We start from the raw sequence: 14636 nt of genomic DNA, 5'->3' as shown, positions 1-14636 counted from the left end.
AAAAAGTAATTCTTGACAAAACTGACACTTGGAAATTCCTACAACAAAGAACCAGAGGGAATAAAGAGGCACCTTAAAACAGCAGCCAGTATGTGATGTGCTTGGGGTCAAAACCCAAGGCACTGCTTTTCAAGTGGTAAGCCTCCACACACTTGTCAGAGAATAAAGTCATAAGATGATGAAAAAAAAATTGACTCACATCTGTAACATAAAAGGACCATTTCTGACATTTTCAGTTCATACATATATTGCACTCAGGCAGCCAGGGTGTTAGAACAGCCCAAGGTCAGCTATACTGGAAGGTATCTGCATTTTCAGGAGGGTATGATACTTGGCCAGGGCAGAGAGGGTGAGGTGCAGAGTGGGCTTGTCTGTTTGGACAGTACTGATAATGCTTCAACTATTGCAAAACAGAGAAGAGAAAATGGTTTTAAATTACTTATTTCTCCTAAACAGCACACTGGAATGACCTCCAGTGCCTCATACTGAGCAATGTTCCAGCTCTTACCTCTCCTTTTATAGAGGCCTTCCCTTTAATTCGTTTTTGTTTTGTTTTGTTCTTTTTTTTTTTTGCCAGAGACATTAAAAAACTATATACAAAGAAGACAGCATATTGCTTAGAAACATCTGCCAACGTTATCATAAGAAAACTGAGAATATTTTTAGGATCAGCCTCTACTACATCCATTTATGAATCAGCAATTTCAAAAGAGCATACATCAGCCACAAATCAACCCTACCAACTAGTCTTCCAGACAGGGTAATCAAAATATATATATTAAAAATACCTGAGTCACACTGGTGGAGCTGATCTCCAACATGATTTGAATGTCTTAGATTTAATTAGAAGGTGTTGACAAGTACACACACATTTATTCCATAAGAAAAAGATATCCACCTTTGAGATCTTCAGCAGCAGCTCCCAGAAGACTACCTTGGACCTCAGTGGCCAAATGAACCCATGTAACATCTCTAGCTCCATACTCTGTCCTCTTCTTCCTCTCACCCAAAACCACTGCAATATTTAAACATTTGAGGTTGGTAACACTTGATTTCAGTCTTGCCACCATCCAAATTTTACTCAAATGAGTGCTCAGGGTCAAGACGCAGAAGATTAAAGGTGCTGGCATTGTCTGGAGTAGGTACTGATCTCCTGCACTCAGTGCTGCTGTTGCCTCATTTACTGAAGTTTCCACCAAAATAATACACATCACACTCTTTGGAGAGGATATCTTTTGTGACCACTTGCTAACAATAACCTAAGTTTTATCTTGCATAACTCCTTTAAACAAATACTAAGTATGAGCTGATACACATCCCCCTCATCTTCCCACTGAAACTATTTTACTTAAGCTGCAACCAAACACCAAAAAACTTGTGAGCTTTTCACACAACTTAAATCAAAACTGGAACTGGTTTTCAACTCTCACTCTCTTCCCATGAGAGCTTATATACTGCACCAAGCAACCCTAGTTTCTGATTAAAATAAAAGCAAATAAATAAAAGCATGCACCTGCCTGAGATGATCAACCTCACCTGAGCGGCCACAGCAAGAGCTGTTCACCAGCACTGCCAAGAGTGGCTGTGGAAGGTCTATGTCCTCAGGGGGCCGAGGCAGGGTGTGTGTGCATTAATTACTGTTAACTGGCAAAACTCTCAATTTCTCCATATAATACAGTGATCAGATTAGTAGTATGCCTCCACTTTGATGTCTCTCTTGCATACCATCTTTCTGCTATGCAACAATGCTTGGGTAACCTGAACAAACTGGGTAACCCGGGGGTTGCTTCCATGCCAGGAGGGGCTTCTTCTTTACCTCTGAGCTGCAGTCAGGTCAGCCTACAGTGATAAACTACAACTAATTTTCTGGGGTTGGGCAAAGAAATAATCTTTTTAATTTTTAATAGCCGTGAATATAAACAGTTCTGCAGCATTGTAATCAGAGTATTGTGAGCACCCATTACAAGGATAAACAACTCATTTTTGTTTGGACATGAGAGGATTTGCAGGCAAGGCAAGGAAGGTGAGCAATGGAGAAGACTGAGGTAAGCAAGCATGAAGACAGGATTGCTGTAAGCAGGGTTATGGAAACAAAACAGATGAAAGAGGGACCACTAAAAGAGCCTCTGGCAGGCACAGTCAGTGACACAGAGTGAGAACAAATACCCAAATTAAAATCACAGGAGGAAAACAGTAGTGACAACAGTCAGAGTAGGAAGGGAGACTTTGAACAAGTTCCCTGGTGGGGATAAATATTGAAGGTAAAAAAACCCAAAAAAACCAAAAAACACCCACAAAAAAAGCAGCCTGACATTTCCCCTCTCTTGTCCACCTTCCCAGCTCAAACCTCTCTAACAATGCTTCCTTTTACCCCATGGGGTTGTTAAGGCTTCCTTTTTCTTTGATAGAACAATACACAGGAGGTCCTCCACGTACAGCAACCACACAGCCCAGCCACCTACCTAACCACCAGTCAGTCAAGCAGCCGACAGTATCCACTCGACACCTCAGACGCTTCCCTTGCCACAGCTTTTTGTGAGCCAGAATTTCCTAAGCTAAATACTAATATTTTACACATTAAAGCAGGCATATGCATGTGGAAGATTTACACATTTAGCTGCTCTCCCACACTGGGGTGTGAGGATGCCTGAGCTAAGTGCTGTGAGCCACACACTCCAAGAAGCAGCAACAGCTGTAGGGTAAGGCCCATGTGCACAGGTTTGGTGATGGTTGGGGGTTTATCTTGTATTCCAATTGTTCTGTTTTTTTCAAGCAAATATTAATTTAAGTACTTAAACCACCAATCATGACATTTTCATTTTGAGTGTGTTTGAAAAAAATAATCAAATAGCGTAGGATTAAACCTTTTAAAAGGACAGACTACAGTTAGTCACATGTACTTTGTACTTCAGTCACCTGTAAAAGCCCAACTCACAATGACAGTCTCAGAAATCTAGTGGAGAAGAAACACCTTCTGGCTATAAAATTTTAAGCACAAGTTTTTGTCCCACAGCTCCTGTGAGGCTCATCTGGGTGGCACGCCTGTTACTTCAATCTTCATATTTGCTACCAAACATTAACTTTAAAGTGGGTAACTAAGCAAATAGCTAAAGTACTGCCAGGAAAACAAACAGAATACATACAATGCACCTTTTTGCATATGCTGTTTACTATGCATTTTCTTCACTGTTTACCAAAACGTGATACAATCTTACTGCTTCAGGTTATATTGCTGTATGAAGCATGAAAGTCTGGTGCAAAAATTCACTAGAGTGAAATGGAAAACCTTTGCAGTTTTCTGTATGTAAACAGTGGATTGGTCATCTGCTTCATGTAATGGAAGCAAAGGGCCATCTCTGTTCCAGCTCTTTCTGAGATGACAGAGAATTCTACAAGTACTCCCCTGTAAGGGACAGTTTCCACCAGCTCCAGATTGAGGGAAATGAAGACAATTGACAGCAACTGAAGCTCTGGCACCGAATAAGCAATTTAATTAGCTGACAGGTGGAGGGAAGTAATTATTTCTTTCTATGCAGCATTTGTGAGACCACATCTGGAGCCTGGTTTGGGGAGTCCTGGGAAAAGAAAGATTGACACACTGGAGTGAGTCCAGTGGATGGCTACCAAGATACTGAAGCACTTGACGTATGAAGGGGAGATGGAGAGCTGGGTTTATTCAGCCTGCCCTGGGAGATACACAAAACCTGCCTGGATGAGGCCCTGGCTTTGAAGTTATCCATATTCTGTTCAGGGAGATTGTTTCCTTCAAACCTAGAGCTCACCTCAGAGAAGTTAGAAGGACTATTAAAAAGTAGTATAATGGAAGAACTATTAAAAAGTACTTTTAGAAGCAATCTTTTAGCTCTAGAGAGAGATCAGTTACAGAAAATAATTTTTTTCAATATGATTGGGAAAAAAAAAATGTAGGTCATCATTCCTTCAAACAACAGTTTCTCCCCTCCCAACCCCCTTCTTTAAGGTCTGATGTGAAAGAGTTCAAAGCTAAATAATTGTCACAATTTACAAAGGTTTAGCAAGTTCCCATACCAACAATCATGAAGTAAATCTACATGACGTGGTTTGACAGCCATTTTCAAGATATTTTCTCAGAAATTATAACTCACAGTAGCAACATATTGCTGATTATGGAACAAATTCTTATCACAGTTTGGGGTGACTACATTATCAGCAAACACACATTTTATTTCCCTTGCAGAGTTGCTTACACCTGCATTTTCATAAGATACTTCACTTTTGGAAGAGGCTGTCAACAGTGGTCCAGTAATATTAAGAAATCTACAGAAATGTATTACAACTTCAAAATTAAACTTGACACAGCAAGTCTTCTGGACTAGTTTACTTTGGTAAAATCTCCCTCATCAAGAAATACTCTACAGTTCTCAAGGTGATATAATTTGAATGCATCCTGCTTTAAAGAAGGACGATGGAAAATAAAGACTGCATACTGTTGTAGCACTGTGTCACTTTAAAGCATGTGGGTAGCTCTTATAGATGAAGCTCCTAAGGAACATAACCACTGTTCTTTAGTGGGGCAGATAATGTAAAAAAAAAAAAGAAAATAATAATAAAAAAGGATTTCTTTAAAGTTTAGTAACGACTTTTAAAAAAGCTCATTTGAGTAGTATTTGGTGCTATGAAAATAAACATTCATGTAGTTAATCCACTTTTTCTGCTCATTGCTCTCATGTCTCTTCTCCTTTGTGTCAAAAAGTAAAGTGCACCCTCTACAGCACCACACATTGCCACACAGATACACTCACAGCAATCATGAACATATCATGGTGGTCCTGGAAGCAGTGCAGGCACATTAGCACGATGCTCCTCCTGGGATGCTGCGGCTATCCTGGTTCTCCCACATGAGCTCTTCTGCCCACCTTGGCATAGTGCCATGCAGATGTATCCTGAGTCCTAGACTTGCTCTAGCAAGGAAGTAAAACCAAAGCAATGCTGTCATTGCTTTCAGGCCTAGATTATTCTCAGCACAGTCCTGCTGTGCCACACTAGCTCTAAAAGGATGACAGCTATCTTCTGCAAGACACAAACTTACATGTCAAATCATGGAGGAGCTGACTGCAAAAGGAAGATTTGGGTGACTCATTTAACACCTATATCCATACAGTCAGCTTCATAAAGCAATAGACCTAGCCCTATTGCATGGGGAGGAAACAAAAAAAACCCAAACCCCCAAACAATGTAACCTCACAAGTTTGAATTAAGACTTGCTAAAAATGTAGCAAGAGCAGAGACAACATCACCTTACCCTTAAAGAGGTCACTGAATCCCACTGATGGCCAGAGGAAGCTCATGATTTTAGAAAAGTCTAAAAATGAAAGAAGCTTTTAAATCTTTTACAGGACCAGCAGCAAATTGTTCTGAATGTTGAGTCATCAAGTTGTGCAAACTGATGCTGTCCCCATCCTGCCTGTGATGACTGAGGAGGAGGAAGAGGGACACAGTCTTCCCTGCGTATTTTATCTGCAGCCTTATTTGTTCCTTTTTGGCAGCCCCACTTGAACATTAGGACAAGAAGTTCTGCAGTTTTTAAGCATGTCAGTAATGCTGCCCTAAGCAAGAAAGACAGTCAATGCTTGTCTTCTACCTCCCCCAATGCACAAAAAGTCACTTTCGACTTTCAGATGTAAGGGATGTTTCTTCCACAGGGTCACAACATTTAGTGGCTCTCTTCTCAGCCAAATTTTTGGGCTCATTACTTTCTCTACAAAAGTGAAGCTCCTAGTGAAGGGGTCAAAAGAAACACAAGTCAATGCTATGTGTGGGGTTTTTGAGAGCATACAGTCTGCTATCCTGAGAGTTAAATCTGGCTCTTCAGGTTGTCAGCCCCTGTACACTGACCTTATCACAGTTAAGCTGATGGGCTTACAAATTTTTTCATCGGTGATTGCAGCTAATAAAATGTGTTGCATTAAACACTCCTTTTTTTTCCCTTTAAAGGTGGTTTGCCTCAGCCTTTCTGAGAAAAAATAGAAAAAAGGGTAAAAAATAAAAGTAAAATAAAAATCCAGTTGCTATTCCTCCTCACCTGTCCAAAGTATGAGTAAAAAAATCACTGACCATTCAAAGATACCTGGAGAACCTAATATTTGGAACAAAAGGCCTGCATATTCAGCTAAAGACTGTAAATTAAAATTATGAATGATCTCAAATACTGTGCTATTCAAAGGATAAGCTTTAAATAGTTTTATTCCCTCTTGAAGAGTGAAACCATCAAAACATTACCAAATACTTTGGAAATGGGACTGAGACTGTCTCTTGCTGAAATCATCAACCCAAATGTTGCCCACAGTGATAACATCCAGAAATTTCATAATCTATTGGCTATATCACAATAGACAAAAGACAAAACCCAGAAGGAAATTTAGGAGTTTCCAGTTACTTTCCAAGGAGGCAGATAGGCAATAGAACTGGCATTTTTGTTGGTCTTTAGACAAAAATCTAATTGGATGTGGGCTCCCCCTCTGTAATCTTATTATTCAGATCTTCCATTTTCAAACTTTATTAGCATACAGTGACAGCATGCAAGAGGACCTGTTCACAGAGAAGTCTAGAAACATGCAAGAGGTCATTAACTTCACCATAATAAAGCCCTTCCACCATGAACTTCACCACTAGGAACAAACACTGAGCATTTCCATATAGTTTAAGACAAGAAACAGTCTAATTGCCTAGTCAGACAATAGAGGTTTTCATTCCGAGTCTTGGAGATGTTTTTTTTTTCCTGGAAAAAATATATCATAGCTTCCTAGTGAGGAGCTGCCCACAAATAAAAACACAGTCCCAGGAACAAACAAATATCCTTTCTTTTACGGGTTTGAGACACGCTTTTGCTTACATCTGCTCTCCTCCCCTGTCCCTGGGGTGAAAGCAGCTGGCTGTAGGACACAATCGTCACCATCTTCCAAACAGGGCTATCAGCTGGTCATATGCTATGTCCCAAGAAATGACCAGGCATGGAATTAACTTATGCTAGAAAAAGGAAAAGTACTTCTGTAGAGAGGTGACATAAGTCCAAAAATTAGAAAGTAACAGACAAGTTTCTGCTGTATTTTTTTTGTTCAGACAGTTAATACAGCCATCAGAGTCCTGGGATGCTGGTTGATACAGACAGCTACAGCCCTCATTACTGTAGCTGTGAAGTTTGTACAGGCTAGAAAGAGAGGGAAAAAGACTGTGGGTACTCATATTGTGAGTTTCACTGTCAGCCCAGAACTGACACGAGGTCATTCACCAATACCTGCTAATCTCAGCTCCAGCTACATGCCCAGCACTTTCATCTTCCAGTACGATGCTGTGACACAGCACACTGTGGTGGCTTCTGGCTTAGAGAACTTCTGAACTAACCAGTAACAAGTCTTCCCAATTATTTTGGGCAAGAGCATCAACTTCAATTATAAGCCCAGAGCAATTCTGTGGTTTAAAGGTCAGGCACAAAAGAGAAAAACCCAACATATTTGTTAAAAAAAAAAAAAATCCACAATTATCTGTACATTGTTATCAGGAGCCAAGATAGGAAACACATGATATTCCAAAGTCATGTCAGGAAAACCTTCAGAGCTGTCTTTTTTGTAAGTGGTGCAGCTGCAAGTCAAAGATCAATGTTACGCAAAGTGCTCTTTCACACACAGGTTGTTCAAAAACAAAGGAGGTTGAAAGATTTTTATTCATACAATAAAAAGCCTTCAAATAAATGTTAAAGTTTATTTGTTTGAAAAAAACCACCAACTCACCCAACAAGTAGAATAATAAAAACTGTACAGAAAAAGGATGCTAGGAACCACCAGATAGGTCATTAGAGGACTCTCATGGAACAGAAAAGTTTTTCTCAAAGAAAAACAAACCATGAGTGGGTATTTAATACTAATCTTCATTTTCATAGCCTGTTTAACTTCTCTGTATAGCTTCATATAGCAAACTGAGACCTGACATGATTATCTGGCAATAATATTTTCATTTTAGACTATACCAATAAGGCTCAAGAACTATTTTGGTCAAATCTGTTAACATGGGAAAACTGGAGCCAAGAGGAAACAGACAATTTCAGAGAAGATATTTCATCCAAGCCAATCATTTGAGGTTTCCTCCTTGTTCCTCCCAAAATCACCAAATCACTAAATCAAGAGTTATTTTCATGTTTAAGTGGTGCCAAACACTTCTTTTCTGTTAAAGCAAATGTACATACACACACACAGACACTCAAGGGCAGCTTTCTCTACCTGCTTCAGCCAGCTCTTCCCTTGGTCTGTTCAATATCTCTCTGCCCCAGGTACTTCTCTGCTTCTTCATATGTTGTGCTGGTGCCATTACTATCACTTTCAGCTTCAAAACACTTTCCAAATTCGCCACTGCAAGCAACATCACTTCAGTGGATAAATCAACATTTTTCAAGCATTACTGGAAACTCCACTAATGATGGTACATTTTGTCTGAAATGTAAGGTCTCAATTTTATGTTAAAATCACCCTTATGCAGCCAAACCTTTAGATGTTTATCTGTCTTTTAGAGCTCCCAGAGCTGTTGCAAGGCAGCATCGAGGACGTCAGAAGCTCTTCCATAGGCCACCCCAAGAGCTGTGAAGCAAAGTGCACCATGTGAGGTAAAGTCTTTGTTTAGGACTGCTTGACCATCGTGCCTTTGTTTTGGGGACAGCTCAGTAACTGCTTTCACGGCACAGCATTCGATACTATTAAAAGTATCTCTGGCTCCTCTGAGGAGCTCTGACTGGGCTGCTTTGTACTTTAAAGCACTGAGCACATCACTCACAGACGCTACTCGACATCACTCCTTTCTGGTTGTAGCCACAGGGTAACTAAAGCAGCATAGAACAAAGAATTTCCTTAGGCTAGAAAAGGCACCCAATCATTGCTGCCTCCTAAAAACCCCAACAAAACAGCAAAATAAATAAGTGCAGAGGGGTGACCTCCTTTGTTCTCACAAAAACATTCTCACATCACAACCGCCCTGTATAATTCATCATATTAAACCATATCTCAATGTGATGAATATCAACTGACTTGCTCTAAGAATTTAGGTTTCTAGCTTAATCAAGAAGGACTTAATGCTCATAGATAATCGAGAAAATTATAGCATGGAACAAGCAACTTTCAGAGGTGCAAGACTTCCCTGAATCAGATGAAGCTGAGCTGGAAAACATGGGGTAACCTCTCACTATGGCACCTTGTCACAAACAACATCAGTAGATCCATCCAAATTGGGATGTCTTTGATACAAAAAAAAAGGAGCTGCATTTTGGGAAGCGCAGGGAAGTTTAAAATTAATTTGCTGTCCTCTCCCCGCTTGAAAAAACCAATTTAACTCAGACCATCTAAGTCACAGTAGTTGATATTGCCAGGATATTTTTTGATAGCTTTTTCAGATGAAAAATATTAATTCAAATTCATGGTATAAAAAGAGTAGAGCTGGTCAGGAGAAATCTGACAGTCATTTTCTGCAAGGTGATTTAGTTCTATCCATACCTAAAAGCTCCACAAAAGTGTTGCTGATTTTATACCTCAGTAAAAAGTCAAGATGTCAAAGGTTCTATTTTACTCCAAACAGATGACAGTATTTTGAGTTAAATCCTTGCTTTCATAGCCAGTTACCACCTAAAACAGTCAGAAGCAAGATGAGGTAACATGTTTTGATTGACTTTAAGTAATTTAATTTTTCATCTACACCAGTAAAAGTGCTGATATTGTTTAGTTTTGTTCCCATTCCAAGTGAAGGAAAGTTCCGAAAAAGCTTTATAAAATGTCATTGTTTTCCTGCAGCCAGTGGTAAGGACAGCAACAGAGTATTTTTCATTGGCTGCAAACTCCTCTAAGGTCAGGCCTGTTACCAGTTTCAGGGCTCAAGGACACTTCCCACAGACAGATTTAACTTGACCACCCTCAAACCAAGAGGCAGATTACCTGCCTGAAACCAAACCAATGGCTGAGTTAATAAGTGAGACTATCCTATAGCATAGTGCTAACGGGGCTCACGTGCTCATTCCTTAAGAAGTGTCATACACTTCCTGGATGTACCAAAACAACTTCAACCTTTCATGTATCATCTGTACTTGTCATTTCTCTGTCTGGAAGTCAGGCATTAAGAGCAAAAGCCAGGACAGGATGCAAATGCTAGAAATCCCCGTTCTTCTACACCTGCATGTTCATCATCTATTCAAACACAAACCACAAGGTTTTTCTCTTTCTTTTTTTCTTTTTCCCTTTTTTTTGGGTGTGTGTGCATTTTGGTTTTTTTGTATAAATTATTACTACCCTATCAAAAGCAAGTTAGGGTTTTTAAACTCTAGTAGCTAACCCTAATCACTGTGATACCAAGCGAGACATCCAGCAGGCAGGCACACCCAGCAGGCAGGCAGATGCAGCCCTGGAGTTTCACCTCCTACTGAGGCACTTTGCCTTGAGCGGCCCTGGCTGCATTTCCCCTGCCACTCTGGCCACTGGGAACGCAGCTCTGAGGTGCACAATGCATTCAGTATGGCACAGCAAGCAGCAACATCCCTTGCTCGTTGAGTGAGATCCACAGGGGTCGCAAGTGCCCTGGTAGCAAGGTCTTGGGGAGCTCCACATTGAAGCACCCAAACCCTTTTGTGAGTTTTGACTTGAGTAAATGGCTGACTTGCACAATACAGATCTGTAGGCCTTTTGTCACCAAAGGAATCCTTAATTGCTGGATTTCAATGAGATTGTTTGTGTGAACTAGATTTGCTGGTTCAAGTTTTTGGAGTAATGGGTCAAAATTACTTGTGAAGACACTTCTGTGGGAGCTGCAGGGGTGGGAAACGGACAGGCATTATTGGTTTTCTCCCTCTGAAAGGAAGGTCACTGTGACAATACACTCTCAGCAGTAGACCTGCCCATAAAGCAAATTACAAAGCACTGTCCATGACACAAACAAACACCATTATTATATATTCAAAGTAGTGCCCAAACTGAATTAAGCAGAACTTTACAGAACAAGTTTGAATCAAATATTAATGTGCATCCCAGAGAGAAGGATGAAGAGAAAACACATGCCTTCAACTCTTTCGGTCCCTGAAGTAAAAGCACTATAATGCACCAAGACAGCAAAATGAAGACACTGGTTAAATAAAAGTAATTGGGCATAAGATGGCCAACAGCTCTAAGCTTTCTTTTACATCACAAAATATATGATATTGTAGATGTACCATATTAAAGTGTTAAATTATCACAAAGGTGCTGGACAGTTTTCACTTATTTTAGCCACAATTTTATTACACCATAAATCCAGTGCAGCCCATACCATGTCCAGATTAGTATATTCAGCTTAATTCAGCTAAACCACAGGACAAATGGCCTCGGAGGCCCTCTCCATATCAGACTCCACTCATGCATTTCAGATAACACCATTTAGGCATTTCACATAAAGGTATTGTGGAACCTAGAGTAGTATGTAAAAAATAACTAGTTCCTCAGCAACGCTATTTTTACTCAGATGAAAAAGAAATTTGTGAATGGGTCCTAACTTTTAAAGACACTTATTAAAATGATCAATAAGGTACTTCTCTGTACCACCTTCTTCACTTCTGGCTTACATTGACTGCCATGCCCCTATGCCAAAGTTGTTTGTCTGTCACTGAAGACATGTATTTACTCAACATCAAAATAATTTCCAGAGAAGCCTGTTCAGGGTTTTATACTTAACTGGTATTTCATGCCACTGTATCTTTCACCAGCAGGTAACACAGAATTTCTGAAACAACACGCCTGAAGCACAAACCACAAAACCCCACAGCCAGTGGCCTACCATTAGACAACTTCATGTTGGAAACTGTTACTTTTTTCAAAGACAATTCACACAGATGAGGCAGCCATCTGTTAGAGGTGGAGAGAAAGGATGCTTACGGGCACCCTCTAAGAAGCATCCGAACATTTCAACAAACTATGACAAATCTGCAGCCTACTATCAATGAAATAGTAATTTCTGAAGCATTAATTAGGCAATCTTTCTCTCTCTTTGTCATCAAAATCACAGCTCTATGGAGTAAAAAGGGCTCAAGAAGGAACCCATAGTCTTTTTCCCAAGAGATATTCTTCTTAAAATTGTTCTTATATTGTGAAAATACACTGACCTATTGACATCCATCAAGTGCTACCAGTTTTCTGAGCATATACATCAAGGCGCTGAAAATTCGTGTACTATTGGGGAAAAGGTAACAACCTTTCCACTTTACTGATACTAAGTAAATGTGCGACTGTAAAAAAGAACTATCGCCCCTTCAGTTTCCCACTAGGTCAAGCAGTGGCTACAATGGATATAACTGAGGAGTTGGAGATGCTGCCTTTCCTCCTTCCCACTCTGGTATTTTTCTTCTGCACTCCTTTGTTCACTTAACAGAACTTTATTTGAAGTGTGTTTTTACTCCTTCACTGCATGACAAACCCACATAGTCAGAAGACAGATCTCCAGCAGGGAGCTCGACGGTGGGTGTAATATTGGACACAGCTCTCCATTCATCATACACATTCTCTGGATTTCAAGTTGACAGTGTCCCTTTAGCTTACTGTTCCTCCTCACGAGAAACCAGACCACTCAACCCTAATGAAAACACTTCCTCCACTAGCGTATAAACAAACAGATCTTCACCTGTAATTGTTCTCTGCTTCCAGAAGCTAGTTAAAAAGACATCAAGAAAAAAAAAAGAAAAGGGGGGTATGGGGAGGAGATCCTGGAAAGTGTTACAGCTGCAGGGATGGTGGATGGTGGAAGGAAGGATGTGGGAGTTAAGGAGGTTGTATACTAGGAGGAAAATGACAGGGTCTCAAAGGCGTTCCCAGTCCTGTGCATGCATTTCAAAAGCCTGATCTGTTCTCACTTGTTATTTAGCACCTTAAAAATCGGAGCATATCAGAGTGATTGATGAGCAACTGCAGAAGGTTGCTTTCCACTCATCCTAAACCCTCTCCTCCAGCATCTATTCAGGCCTGCCCTCCTCGTCATCAATGAACGGACCAAGGTATCATGTCTTGTTTCCACAAAGTGACCCCCTTCCCTCTCCAGCCCTCTCCCAGAGCTCATGCAGAATCCACAAGGAGCAGCAATCAGGCGAGTTCCCGAGGAAGCAGAGACCAAACTGAGCGTTATTAAGGAGGTCGGGCGACGCGTACACCGTAGCTCTGCAGACGCAGCAAAACGCTGGCACCCATGGTGTAGCGTTTGGTATCTCTCCCTAATCTAAAATGTGTCTGAAAAGGAACTGGCACCAGATCAGCGGCCTCATCTGGGGAGGAACAGAGAGGCTCTAGGGGAGAGACAAGAAACAAGCCTCTTTTCACATCCTACCACCCTTGGGCGTTTTATGCGTCCCTTCTTTCTTCCCTGAAAGAGGCCTTTGTCACAGACGAGAAAATCCTATACGATTTATTTCAGAGAGAGAGAAGGTCTTTTTATTTATTTCCCCCCTCCCCTTTTTCGCAGTTCGGCGACAACAAATACGTCCCTGTGCTGCGCCCCCTCCCCTCTCCCCGGCCGGCGGCCGCGGGGGCGGGGGACACGGATATGGGCGACCCTCGGGCACGCAGGGCCCCACACAGCCGGTCCCCGGCGCTGCCCCCGGCCCTCCCCGCGCCCCAGGCCGGGGCCGGGGCGGAACCGGGCGCGGGGTCCGCGTGTGCTGCGTGGGGGATATCCACAGCAGCGCGGCCGCCTCCCCGCCCCGGTACCCCCGCACCCCATCACCGCTCGGGCGCACAAAGGAAACAAACTCGCCGCAGCATCCATGCATCCATCCATCTATCCATCCCCCCGCCTCCGCTCCCCCCCGGGCAGGCTTCGGCCCCTCCGTTACCTAAGGCGGCTCAGCTCGGCTCGGCTGGGCTCGGCTCAGCGCAGCGCGGGGCCGGGGCGGCGCCGCCGCACTCGCATCCTTCTCGCTTCGCTCCTCCGCCGGCTGCCCCCGCCCGCCCGCAGTGAGGGGCGCCGCTGCCTCTCCCCGGGGCGGACGCACTGCGCCGAGCCGCGGCCGGGTGCGGAGGCGGCGACTCTGTGCGGCGGCGGAGCCGCAGCCTGGGCAGGGATGAGCTCGCACGGGCTCTCCGCCCTGCTTCTGTCGCTGCCGCCGTCGCCTCGCCTCCGTTTCGCTCCGCCCGGGTGAGCGCGGCTCGGGCGCTCCCTCCCACAGGGGCTCCTGACAGATGGCGCAACCGCAGCGCCACCGCCTCCCGGCCCCGCTGCCCGCCCGGAGCCGGCAGCGCCCTCCGCGGGGCCGCCCCGACTGACAGCGGCGCCGGCCTATGGCAGAGCGCGCCCGACCGCCCCCGCCGCTGGGATTGGCGGGCGGCGCGGGAGGCGGGGCGAACTCGGGGGCCGCGGGCGGGCAGCGCCCGCAGACACCCCCGGGCTGCGGCCGCCGCTCCTCGGGCATCCAGCGGGGCCGTGGCGCGGGCTGCCCGGGCTGGCCGGGAGGAGAAGCCGGGGGCGAAGAGGTGGGAGCAGGAGGAAGAGAAGGGGTGGTCGGCCCCTGCCACGGATCGCGGCCGACAGCTGCCACCGCTGGAGCGGTTCGCGGTGCTCCGCGCCCTGCCGGGGCGCCTCGGGAGGCGGGAGGAGTGAGCTGAGCGTCTCAACATCCC

The 14636-nt window shown here is 43.6% G+C and overlaps 1 protein-coding gene across 4 annotated transcripts in view; it reads right to left on the bottom strand.

Annotated features, from left to right (window-relative positions):
* Nucleotides 1-14191, bottom strand: part of FYN (FYN proto-oncogene, Src family tyrosine kinase) — a 144100-nt gene extending 129909 nt beyond the window's left edge. For 3 of the 4 annotated variants that reach the window (XM_027693009.1, XM_027693027.1, XM_027693019.1), the window contains exon 1: nucleotides 13853-14189. The gene's annotated coding sequence lies outside the window, so the exon portion shown is untranslated. Of the gene's footprint in view, nucleotides 1-13852 lie in introns of all 4 variants that reach the window. The other variant, XM_027693038.1, reaches the window with a different exon arrangement.
* Nucleotides 14192-14636: the final 445 nt, after the last annotated feature.

The sequence above is a fragment of the Neopelma chrysocephalum genome, unplaced genomic scaffold, assembly GCF_003984885.1.
Source record: "Neopelma chrysocephalum unplaced genomic scaffold, ASM398488v2 Primary Assembly neopelma1_23, whole genome shotgun sequence".
In the NCBI taxonomy this organism is placed as follows: Eukaryota; Metazoa; Chordata; class Aves; order Passeriformes; family Pipridae; genus Neopelma; species Neopelma chrysocephalum.
The sequence above is the reverse complement of the archived record's forward strand: the minus strand, read 5'-3'. Positions and strand labels throughout refer to the sequence as shown.